The following is a 13,255-nucleotide window of genomic DNA, read 5'->3' on the forward strand; positions in this document are numbered from 1 at the left end:
TCAGGAATGTAAAGAGGTTAGAGGAAATAAAGAAGGGGGATTGAGGCAACGCCCTGCTGTCTGGGGTTGCTTGTTTTCCCCTCTGTTAAGGCACAAGGCACGGAAGTTGCTGGGGGGGTTGCTGGTTAGAACTGTTAACATTTATTGTTTTATGTTATATGATAATAATATTATTAGTGTGGTTTCAAGGGTTAATGAAACGCGGGAAAAGCAATCCCGTTTTGTTGCTTTTGGGAACCTTGTGGTGCGCAGAGCATGTGCAGAAGAAGAGGGAGACAGTCGAAGCCGCTCCTGCAGTCTGGAACAAAAGGTTGCTAATGGTGATGGGGAAACCGTGAGCCTTTCACCCACAAGGACCGCCACAAAGAGAATTCTAATATGAAGCGGGGATAGGATATCCATATGTATAGGCGTACTTGGGTTTCTTGTAAATATGTAACAGCAATGTCCTCTATATATTTGGAAAGTTTGACAGTTGGGTGCGCATGGTGGTAGAGCATAGACTCCCCACGCACCCAGCGCTGTTTACTTGCCTTTTATAAATATTCTTTTATGTTACTAAATTCAGAGGGAGTTGAGACTTCATTTATAACATGATGAGGTTGCATCGTCGGTTGTGAAGGTAAAAGGCAGTCAGTTTTGACTGTAAAAGGCAGTCGGTTTTGACGGTAAGAAGACGTTGGGATTGACGGTAAGAAATTGTAAGAAGTTGTTGGGTTTTTGATGGTAAGAAGTCATAAGACGTTGTTGGGTTTGACGGTAAGAAGTTGTTGCGTTTCGATGGTAAAAAGGTTGTCGGATTTGATGGTAGGTTTAGTCTGAGTATTGAAGGCTTCCAGCAGTAAGCTCTGCATCTGAAAGACAAAGGGAAGAAATGTCATTCCCTGCTGTGATAGTCTACATGGAACTGTCTGGCTCACTGGTTTTCTTTCCAAAGAGAGAAGTCACAACCCTGTACACGGATTGATCTGCTCTCTGACTACAGGGCTGAACTGACTGGAGAAGGCGGCTTCCAAAGCCCTCCCATTAAACGGACTACATTTGAATTCTATGCTAAAATTGGTGAGCTGTACAGAATAGTAGGACAAAGCTACCTGCTTTGATAGCAAATGGTTGCCCTTAGGTAAGTTACAGTCATTTGAAGGTTTGACTGGACGGCATCCTTGGTTTACTAGTGATCAAAGCTGACCAAATCCTAGCCACAGAACAGAAGCGTTCAGAAACTTGCTAGAGAGAACACTTAGGAATGCAGGAATTTAACTGCTTTAATGCTGCTCTTTCTCTCACGTATCTGCAATTTCCTTAAATCACAAATTGTCACTAGCTATCCTTGTTCATTTATTCAAAGGAACATGATTCCGGTTGAAAAGGCACTCTAACAAGTCCTCCGTTGCTCCTAGTCTGTCCCTAGCTTCTTTGAGAGCTTCAATACAGTAGAAAATTAAAAATAATAAACTAGCAAATAATTAACATGTGGAAGTGGTCGTTTTTCAGATTAGATTCCACCATTCAGAAAATCCTGCTTAAGAGACATTTTTTCTTTGCTTTGAAAGACTGACCTTCCCCAAAAGGAAACTAATTAGTATCTTTAGGCTTGACGAAATACTTGAATTCCTCAATTTAACAGAATTGCTTTGCACAGCCCTCCTATCCTGCTTACCTTGCAAGTAGTGTATCCAAGTGGGGTGGGTACTGCTGTATTTATCAACGAACATCTCTTTCACGTATATAGCCCAGGGATCCCCATGCCCCGCGCTTGTGTAATGCATGCAAGACGTTTACTTTCTTCCTCTACTTTGGACTGGTTTAGAAAGAACGAGTTCGCCATCTGCTGGCCAGAGAATTCACTGAAGCCCGAAGAGCAGTAGAGCAGAGGCATTTTCTTCTGTGCTCTTCCTGATTTTTCAGCTAGAAGAGATACTTCCAGTCCAGTACACTCAGGATTCTTTTGTCATTAGTATCGTAAAAAGTCCATTTTTGCAACACTGGAAATTGAAAGACCTCCGTTCAGTCCCTAATTTTGTTCTTGATAATGGGACAGATTGCATGAATGTTGGCAAGAATGTGTGAACAACCAGCCTCCCCTCCATGTCGTATTTTAAGATGACAACTTCTGGTGCTCCCTGTCTCAGAAAAGAAAAATGCTTGGAAACAATTGCACTCGCTCTTAAGCTTGAAGAAACTTGTCAGTGCCAGAATCTACTGACTCTGGCAATTTACTTCATCATCCAAACTGGGCAAAAGATATGAAAACCTCTTCCAAGATTTTACTTCTCCAAACATTACGTAAAAGGCATTCAGCTGTACAGCAAGAAGCTGAAATAGCTGAAGGTAGTATGTTATTCACATGAATTATTCAGGCAGGTTTTTTTTTAGGAAGGCTGCGATTCATTAGAACATTACTAGCCTGTAAGCCTCATGGCATCACCTTCCATCTTGACTGCTAAACCTCCTTGCTCCCTACTATCTTCTTTGCCAAGATACAGCTGTCCACATTTACTTTTCCTACTTGGCTGGACTGAATTTAAGAAGGGAGCTTGCAACTCTTCCTCTTGTTTGCCACTTCATCATCAAACCAGATGAAAACCATTTGCCTTTAACCTCTTTATTTCAGGCCTTCTTTCCTAGTGGTCATTCAAAACTGGGAAAAAAATAGTCTACCAAGTCGGGGGTTTTTTTGATTTGATAATAAATCTGCAGACTGTTAAGTCATCAAGCACTTCAAGACTGTTTGAAATAATCTCGAGATTAATATAAAAGGAATTCCTCAAACACGCTGCGGCCGCTTACCTTTAGTATAGTTGTTGGATGTGATGGAGCTGTATTTCTTGCTTTCGCCTGCACTGGAAGTCTTCCCTTCCTTGTAAGGTTGTTTACTGCTCTCACTTCTGCATTACTGACATGAAGAGCCATCTGGAGGATGGGATTCTTCCTTCTTCTCCCGCGTTATCTTCTGGAAACGAGGATCTAAGTGTTCCAAGGAGCCTTTCGCTTTCCTGGTGTTTCTCCTTTTTCTTCTTTTTCTTCTCCTTTTTCTTCTTTTTCTTACGCTTGCGATTGGCATTGTCAAAGTGAAGCGCACAGAAACACAGATCATGAAGTCTGAAAGAAACATGCAAGTTAAAAAGGGAAAAAAAGATGTGGCACTTGTTGCCTATATGAAACTTGATTTATTTTACCACAGGTGATGATTTGCAGCATGCCAGCTATTTTGGGGTGCTTTGTGCACACGCAACTTACTTTAGATGCAGCAAACTTAAGCCATCAGATTGAAGGACCATAGGTCCTGGTTTGTACACAGATCATTAACAATGGCTAGCTCTGGAATACGTGCAAGCAGAAAAAATCTTTTAACCTAATCTGGAATGGTGTACGGATGTGATTCGAACTATGTGGTCCAAAGCTAGTGCTCTGACACAATTCAGCAAGAGCTTTCCTATCTTCACTGATCAACCTAACAACATGATCCCCAGCCAGCTGATGCTATCTAAATAACTTAGAAACTACCAGGAAAAAAAAAAAAAAAAAAAAAAAAAAGGAAGACATGAGAAGCACCCAGAAAAGAATTAGGATAAAAAATGCGGAGTATGCTGGAATCCTTGCTTACTTGGAATCCTTCTCTCCATGTTTATCCTTAGACTTCTTTTTCTTCCAGAACTTGTGATATTTTTGCATTTTTTTCACCACCTAAAAGCTCCTTTTCTATCTTTCTGTCTTTCCTTTCTATTTCACTTTCACTACCTTCTGCACGGGTATATTTTCTTTTTCTGTTTCCTTTTGTTTCATTTTTCTGGCGACAGTTCTCCAAATGAGCTGACACAGGTGGAAGCGCATGTCTTTCACGAGAATGTCTTCCGGAATGTTGCTGAGGTACCGAGCAACGATGCAAGTCTGCTCGGGGTGTGCTAAAGCGACGTACATCTTCCTCTCTCAAGAGGGAACCGTGAGGCCATCTGCTTTTGTAATGATAATGCTTATGTGACCTGCTGTAGTAAGTTGCAGTCGATCTGTCAAAGGCTGCATCGCCGTGAGAGAACTTTCTCTCTCTACTGTCTCCTGTCGCATGAGGTGAATAGTAATCATTGTAATAGCTACATCTTTCCCATCTCCGTGCTTCGTCTCGATAGTATCTTTCTCTGCTCCAACTTCTTTCCCCTTTGGATCGGTAGTACCTATTGCTACCTTGTTCTGATCTTCCTCCACTGCCAGATCTGTACTTTGAATATTTGACTGCTCTTCTGCCATTCTCAGGGCTGTTTCTTTCACGAGGGAAAGATCTGTACCTGCTTCCCTCCCAGTACTCCTGCTTGTGACTCTTTTGCTCAACAAATTCCACGCTCTGAGAACACCTCCTCTTGCTGGAAGGATCTGCTTTTTGACTCTCCTTCTCTTCACTAGGAGCATGTTCCCTCTTGCTTCGGTAATGCTCTTTCTCAGTGGTTTTAGTCTTGTCCTTTGTATCTTGGCGTCTATCTGCAATAGCTAAGGAGGAAAGGTTTTTAGAGCTACATTCAGTGTCACACTTGAGAGAGGAAGTTTGCCGCAATTTCTCACCAGGCTCACAAGACTCTTTGCCGTACAAAACGGTTTCTTTTGAAATGAGGTCACGTTCTTTTGATCTTCTTGGTTTCTTCTTGTCTCCACGGTCATCACATTGGTACTGGGCGAGGTATTCATCATTCCCAGGAGATTTCAGAGGTTCCGCAACACTGCATAAAATAAAAACCCATTTCTCACTTCTGCTGAAGGACGTGAATATTAAGAGTAAAACCTTCCAAAGGCAAACAAACAAACAAAAACCTCCGGACTACAGGAACGCTCGCAAAGATATGCCATTTAGAAACCTCTCCTGTGATTAGGACACCTTCTTCAGCTCCCAGAGAAAGTGCTTTTTCCCCTCTTGCTTCTGAAGCCATTGCACTAAAAAAGCAAACGCATCTGTCTCCTTCCACCTGCTGCTCTGAGAAAAAAGGCATAGGGGCGAGCGGGGAACAGCCAATGTTTCTCCAGACAGTGGAGAAAAACGGAAAAACATTCTATAAAGGAACACAAGTTCTCCTTGAGGCACCAACCTGCATCAGAGTGATATGCTCAGTGCTGATCATTAGTTCTGTTCGTGACACTGGACACACAGTATGGAATTGTACTAATTTAAATCCTTCCATTAAGTACTATTAGTAGACAGATAAAACTGTAACGAACTTCCATAAAGTCTTTTCTTAATAAGACTGTGCTCATTTTACCTCATTTCCTCTGACAAGCTGTTCAGCTGGCTGGCTGTGAGGGACTCCGTGATGACTTCTCGATTGACTGAAGGCATAGCTCCAGGCATCTGCAATTAAAACGCACAAGTCAGCAGACAAAAAAATACTATTTGTAGTAGTACTGAGGACTAGTCTTGTCAGAATGTCTCCATTAAATGGTAAGCAAGACCGCTGTGAGTTGTATGCATTATCTACACTTCAAAGATAACCCCAACTCACCCCCCAAAATCTACTTTATGAAATTAGGAATTTTTATCTCAGCTGAGCTTAAGTTGACAAGTTCTAATGTAAGCTCAGGTCTGCAAATTCTAATGGGATAATACGACAAAGTCTTGCGATCACATTTGTGCTGTGTTTTCTCAGTATTTCACCTGAATTAGGAACACAATAAACACTTCCGGATACATCGTAGGTGAGAAATTCTCGATGGAGCAAATCTATGTTTCAAGCAATCCATTTGTTTTAGAAAAGAACATCTCAGAAGGTTTAACAGGTTCAACTCGGCAAGTGGAATCATCAAGTTTCAGTCCGTTTTTTTTTAGATTCATTAACTAACCTAATAGCACCATTTAGTGAATCTGTTTTTGGCAGCTCATGCTGGGATCTTCCTTTGTCAGCATTCTGACAGGAAGAGTTGGAATGCTGCAATGTACGGACTACCTTTCCAACCAAAATTCCATTAGAGGACATTGCATTGCAATTCCTTTGAAATAAGCCCTTTGACTCCTCCTCAGATTTTCCTGAAGATTCTGCACCATAAGGGACTGTGTTATCAGAGCTGAGTTTAGGATTTTCATTCACTGTTGGCTCCACAAAAATTTCATCAGAAACTTTTTTGTTTGTTTGCATTTGCTTCATTTGCATTACCGAATTTGTAATTGTGGATGAAGGAACAGCCTGGTAGAGATCTTCATCCTCCACAGCACTGCTAAGACAGTCAGGCTGTGACACAGTCTGACGAGCAGGCAATTTATTGTGAATACTGATGGTGATCTTCTGTTTTCTTGACGTATCAGTCATTGAAGGCCTGGTAATTGCCTGGTTTTGAACACAGGCCATTGGTGGTGCTGAAGATGGCCTTTTTAGGGTGACACCAGTGGTCTTTGCGTCCTCTTTTATGGATCCATTTCCATTTAAACGGCTTGAATTCTGTATTTAAAAAGAAGAAATTGCAAGATGGATTAACGCAAACACTGCATGTAACATTTTGAAACACAAAACTCTCCTACTGAGTGTTTCTACAAATGGTCTTAACACCTAAAAAGAAAAACACACTGCCCTTTAAGGATAAATGCAAGTCCAATAAGCGTATTCAATTCCTGCTTTTGGTTTACTGCAGATTGGTATCAAATTAACATCATCTTTGAAAACCAGCCAAGCAACTTAACATTACCTGCTGCTATTCCCAAATATATTTATTTTCCCCTTTAAACATACCCTGAAAAGCCTGAAATAATTGTTCTGGTGCTCAGGAATAAGACAATTAGTTTTCCCTGTCTTAGCTAAAGTGACGAGGATAGGAAAAACAAGTCCTCTTTTAAATGATTTGAGGATTAGTACACTCTGCTTAAATTGTCAAAGAGGGTAGCTCTCTGTGCTTTAGAAAGCTGTCTTGGAGGTATAAAGTAATGGAGTCGCATGGCTGCACAATTTAGCAGTAACCACTGTTTGAGTGACTCTGGCTGTAGCATGAGGGCTGTGAAGAAAGCTGCAGCGTGGGAAGGAAAACAAAACTAAGATGCCGAAAACCAAACCAAAAACCCCACACCAAACCCCAAACCCACTAGCAGTTTGGTGCCGTTATCTGCCCTCCCACTTCCCTGAATTACCTTAATCATATGAGGAAGAAGTCGTGGTCCCAGAAATCCAGCCTGCTTACTATTAGCCCCCTGCTGACCAGGAGGGAATGAACAGGGATAAGATGGTGCTGGCAAGTAAAACGCACGTTCTCCAAGTGTCAAATCATAGCGCCTTCAGAAAAGAGCAGTGATCGTAGTTTAGTTTTTCTTTCAGCCTACTCTTGGATTAAATCCCATCCTATCATTTTAGAGGAACAGCTCATACGATATGGAAGCCTTCTCTACAGAAGGCTTCGCCAAGACTACAGACTGAAAAGTAGAGAACAGTCTTCCTACTAAGACTATCACTTGCAGAGCAATAATTCATTCTTACACCACAGATGACCTTCATTTCTCTCCTTCTCTAAATTAGCCAGCTACAGATAACACATAGATAGCAATTTACACAAGTGCTGCAGTTTAAGGCCAAGCAACAAAAGATAATAAACGACACAGAGAATTTCAGGTTAGACAGAACTGAATTAGACAAATAATAATCTTCTCCCCGGATAGCAAGAAAAACACTTGCAAAACAGAAAAATATCAATAACGGGAAAGTAAATCTCTTCTGAACACATTTTAAGATTTGTTATTACCTGATATAAAAAAGTATGTAAGCTTGCTGACCAAGAACTCTTTTAATGTCAGTACGCACTACTTTAGCATCATTCATCTGATACCAAAGTCCATTACCAGCCTGCAAATAAAGACAACGATTTCTTTAGGTGAATTGCACGTTTTCCAAATGAAATCATGGATAGGAACAAAATACACACATGTCAAATAAAAATATAATGAAATCTTTTTCCCTAGAAACAGTAGCTGCTAGTCATGCTTTAATTGGTTTGCCAGCACAACCTTTACCCTGTTAGAAATGCTGTTGACTTCTACCTTTACATAGCATATATAGTGTCCTGAGTGACAGTTGACACCGTGATGTACCAGCACCGCATATAAGGCATAGAGCAGTGGTTCTCCCATTGACTGCGACATGTAGGCTCTCAGGTCCAAATACTCCGGATATTTCACCTCCTAAAGAGACACCAAGAAGATAGAAAAATTATCCCAGAGTACTTCGTGGACTAGCCAGAGAAAAACACTTCCAAAAAACACAGACTAGAATTTATTTCTAGAATATATTTCTAGAATATATTTCTTGATTCACTACAAATAAGTCTTCCCATAAACAATGGTTAAGACTAGAAGTTGCAGAGAACTGTTTCCTGATGAATCAGCCTTCTCAGAGGAAAGCATATGCTTCTTGTCAAGCGGGAACTTTATTGATATTAAGAGAAAGAATAAGCCATAGTCGTTAGTCTACAATTATTGTCTGAAAATATTAACAACTTTCAGCTTTGGGGGATGTCCCATTACACAATGATATAGTTGCATTACAGTGGTAAATATACCTTGTTGATCTTTCCACCTGTGAAATCTGCAAATCTTTTCAGTGATATTGTGAGAACCTGGGAAGAACGGTGTATGGTAAATCTCTTGGACGCAGGAACCATCTTTTTACACCTTAAAAACAAGCAGAGAGAAGTGTTTGAAGGCATCTTCTTTTTTCGCCCCCAAAACAAACTCCTTTTAATGTCTCACGCATGCCTATGCTATTTGAATGATATTTACTTGCATAATAGGTTGGTCTTTTTTCTTTTCATAAACCCATGCACTGCGTGTCAGGTTTGTTAATACACAGAAGAAGGTCAATTTTCCCAACAACTCAGAGCATAGCGGGAACAGGAATCTCTCACGAAAGGGTATTACCAGGTTGGATGGCAAGGTACCATTTCTTGGTCTACAAAAGTGGCTATTTGAACTCCAATCCTGGATACATTCTTTCAGCTTTCAAGGGAAATACAAATACTGAAAGCGGAACGAGAGAGCCTTGGTCCCCAGGACTAGAAATTGCAAATAATCTCCAACATAGGTCGACTATCAACATCAAAAATACAACAGAAGCACATGGTCATTCTACAGGAGGGAGACATTTAACAGTAGGAAGTCTTCATGTACTGAGCTTGTCTGGAAAGACACTGAACCCATCTGCCATCCTTTGAAACAAAATAGTTCAGTTTGACACATTGCCCGCTCCAAGGTAGGACCTACGGCGTAAGCAGTGAAAATTAGCCACTAGCCCAGAGAACAACGGAAACTGGGCAGTTTACATCAAGAAAAGTACTGTCGAGAGCTAATAAATAGAAAGAACAAAAGCACCTCTTTTTGAATTCTGATGGCAAAATACAAGCCAGAGAATTGCAAACCCATAGGGAATGCCTATGAACAAGACTTCCCCCCTCCAAAGAAACAAAAATCCAAGTCTTTTATAAACTTCCACAAAACTTGTAAGTAGATCCAAAGTTTAGAGGTAGTCCAACAGAGTCATGCAACATAGAAAACTGACATCTAGGATTAAGACCTAATCCGTCAAAATCTTACTCGCTACATTTATAGCAATTCTCTCCATCCAGCTCTTCAGGTTTCACAAAGAGTTCCAGAGCTCTGGTAACAGACGAAACCGCCTAGAGCAGCGAGAAAGAAGAGCGTAAAGTCACCGTAATTCAAAATTCCAGAGACACACTAGTAGTTTATAAGAGAATCTTACTAACATACTCAAGCGATCTACTAGGAGCACTGTGAAGAAGGAGGCAGAAAGAGCATGCTCAGCATTGACCTCACCTGGAAGGCATTTGACTTTGGAACAAATACTTTTCCAGTAGCCTAGACAGCATCTATAGTGTGCTTTGTCATCAATACTGGGGACAAATTCATCAGTCTAACAATTAGATGTATATTGAGGTAGAACAACAAAGAAGTAGGACAGCATTATCATTTTTGCAGAAAGAGAATTCCTTCCCCTTAAACCCAATGCAAATGTGGAGACTATTTACATGGGTTCCACAGAAGGACAAAGTCCAATCCACTTCCTTAGCACCACCAAGCTCTTATGTTTTAACATTATATGTGGTTTGGTTTTTTAAGTTAAACAAGTTTAATTTAGAAAGTTATGCATGTACTTAAACATCATGAATTATATTTAGAAAACATCTTACCTTTATATCCAAAGTGATATCAAGAAATGCCTCATACGTATCCGAAACTGCTTTGCAATTCAAGCACTTCACTGGAAGCAAAATATAAATGCTTAACATTATGTGAAGGAGACTAACTGTCCAAATTCAAGTTGTTGACAGATACTACTTTAGACAAACTACAGACTGCTTTACTACTGACAAAAGACACAGATCAGTTCTAAGGACAGGAATATTTTTTCAAGTACCTCTTGATCTTAGAAATCCTCCAAATATTTGATGAATGATGGTGGTAGCTTGAGAAGATCTGTCCAATCTGGAAATAAATTATAATCAGACCTCAGAAGATTTAAGGCACAGAGTTAACTCTTCAAAGAGTTTGATGAAAACCAAGGATGATGTAGACTTGCGTTGCTGATAGTAAATAAGGCACTAAAAGGTGCTAGAGATCATTTCTGAGAGTAAATAAAGGACTAGAAGGTGCTAGAGAATGTATGAAAGTGAACTTGTTTATGCTTACTCGGTGCTTCCGTTCAAGCACGCTTCCTGCATAGCATCAACAGTATAGCGCAAGAACTCGTGTGCGTCTTCTTGACTGCCAAAACGGAAATGTTGTCCTATTCCTAAATAAGAAGATGATAGTATTGACCTCATTTAAAAATGAAATCATTCTTGTATTTCTAAAATCTCTCTTCATTGGAGTGTTAAAACCACTTAGACACATCAAATAATTATTTGAAGATTACAAGCTATCGAAAAGAAACACATCTGAAGCCACTTACGACTGAGATTACTGATAACATGCGTAGGCTCGATGGCATCAACAGTGCAACGCAGGGCCTGGTTAATGTGAGTCTCCATCGTGCACATCATGCAAAAATCTTGTTCACGACCTGAAGAGTGAAAGAGCAAAGCATCCCAGTCCAGCGAAATATCCAGAACTACAAACATCTAAGTACAATTTAAACTATAGATACAATATCCACTCTCCTTGCTACATTCTATTCTCCCAAGATGCCAATGTCCCAACAGTCTTGTAACATTTCATTTCACACAACTTGACAGAAGAAAAATATCCACTAAGCCTGTATTCAAATGCATTTTGTGATGAGAAATCTAAAAGACTACTGCAAAGTCGCAGTTGTAAAGGCTGACAGGAATGTGAACTCCACAGGCTGCAAAATGTATTACTCTCTAAAATTACTACTAAATGCATTACTGTCCAATGCACTTCATTATTCCCATGAAGCAATAAATGATCCTTTAATAAACAAACAAACAAACAAACAAACAAATAACTAAATAAATAAAACATGGTGCATTAATTGCACTCCATATGCTATTCGGAGCCCACTGCTAATACAGTGCTCAAAGCCAGCTGCTACAGGTAAAATCAGGCAAATAAGCTTATCTCACAGAATCACTGCTGTTCTTTCACCTTCAGAGCTATCCAACAGATTCAAAATACTGTTAGAAAGTACTCACATGACTGGCTGTGCTCAAGAGAAAGCATGTAATTGGCAAGTGGGGGTGTGTAGGTCAAACACTGTAGAGTAGCATTAAGAAAACATGTGTTGCCAAGATTGTACAGGCCAACTCCAACACTTTGTGTTTCTCGCCAATCCATACAAATCTTCTCAGGTGGAAAAAGAAGGCTCTGTGGCGGAGCAATTCCATCATTAACGACTGCAAGAAAGTTAAATTTAAAAAGAGATCTTGTTTGTTTGTTTCTAAGAAAGGTATTTAAAAAAATACTATTCTGCAGGAGCACCTAGAGGAGCTAGCTACAATCCAAACCAGAAAAACTTATTGCAGACAGCTTTAATACCACCAAATTCAAATTGGCTGGTCAACACAATGTTTTGGGGGAAAAAAAAAAAAAAAAAAAAAAAACTTTAGTCAACCATTTTAATTTTTCTAAGGCAAGGCTAACTGCCATTCTGTTTGTAGCACCTAATGCCAAGTTCCTCTCCATCTATAATCTTTAACCTGATTAACTCGACTACTGTTTTTTTCCTTATTATAACTTAAACCACAAACTTAGACTTGAAATTATACGGTAAAAACGTAAAAACTAGGAACTAGGAATGACGGTACCCCTACAGATACCAGATTTTTTCCTGAGCAATGTTATCCTTCAAAAAACCTGTGAAAAATGGAAGCTGTGAATAGCAACAATCAAACACTTTTCTCTGCAAAACAGAAAAGACATGGAGGAATCTGTGCATTACAAAAAGCTCCCCATATTTCTCTGTTGACTGTAAATATATCAAAATTAATTTCTGTAACATCAGTCACTTCAGTTGCCTTAGGGGATTCGCTTTTGAAGTCTTTCTTCACAGTAGTCCCCTTCTCTAGCAGTGCAACAAGTAAGAACTGCATTTTCTACTTTTGCTTTGAAGACAATGGAGGCAGGATAGAACGCACACTTACTTAGATCTCTTGGGGCAAAAGCCTTAGATTTTTCAGATGATCTACAGTAAATAGCACCTCCACGTCCTTGGGCCACAGAGACTTGGCTTGAATCTTCTGCAGGCACTATCCGGCCCCAGTTGGCGGTGCGTGACATCAGTATTTTAGGACTTGGTTTCTTGGATTTGCCAGACCGCCTTGAAGAGGGCTTTTTAGGCTTTGAAGATTTGGGCTTCTTAGCTACGGTCATTGTTCACATCTGCGACAGAGACAGAAGTTCTGGTTGATGTAAGACTATCAAGAAGCATTCCAAGAAGAAAAGAGCAACAGAAGTCCTGTCACTTAATCTCAAAGAAACAGCCTTAAGAACTAAATCGCTGGTATGAATGATTTAAAAAGAATCCCCAAACTAAACACACAAAGTGAAAATTTCCATCTAAACTCTATCAGTATTACTTTTTGCTTCTGCAGAACTAGTGGCTGATGCCATTTCTTTCCCTTCCGTAGGATTTTAATCCATTACAACTCTGGAGTCTTTTTAATATAAAAATGTAGAAGACATTCTCTGAGGGGAATCAGTTATTTATTGATTTCCGGAGTTGCGCAATTATCTGTTAATTAGTACCTATGATCTAATAGATAATTGTTGCAATTATCTATTGCTGGCATTAGTAACGGAACACTATTACTTCACTGCCTGCGTTTTTCT

General features: G+C 39.9%; 1 pseudogene across 1 annotated transcript; it reads right to left on the reverse strand.

The window, feature by feature from the left end:
* Nucleotides 1–297: 297 nt before the first annotated feature.
* LOC311428538 (ubiquitin carboxyl-terminal hydrolase 42-like) lies at nucleotides 298–12,796 on the reverse strand (annotated as a pseudogene). The gene is made up of 15 exons: nucleotides 12,568–12,796; nucleotides 11,620–11,820; nucleotides 10,917–11,027; nucleotides 10,655–10,757; nucleotides 10,383–10,450; nucleotides 10,156–10,226; nucleotides 9,542–9,624; nucleotides 8,512–8,623; nucleotides 7,994–8,134; nucleotides 7,699–7,799; nucleotides 7,094–7,235; nucleotides 5,705–6,413; nucleotides 5,244–5,332; nucleotides 4,555–4,709; nucleotides 298–854 (listed from the first exon to the last, which is right to left on the reverse strand). The product of its transcript is annotated as a ubiquitin carboxyl-terminal hydrolase 42-like (transcript).
* Nucleotides 12,797–13,255: the final 459 nt, after the last annotated feature.

The sequence above is a fragment of the Aythya ferina genome, assembly GCF_964211825.1.
Source record: "Aythya ferina genome assembly, contig: HAP1_SCAFFOLD_91, whole genome shotgun sequence".
In the NCBI taxonomy this organism is placed as follows: domain Eukaryota; kingdom Metazoa; phylum Chordata; class Aves; order Anseriformes; family Anatidae; genus Aythya; species Aythya ferina.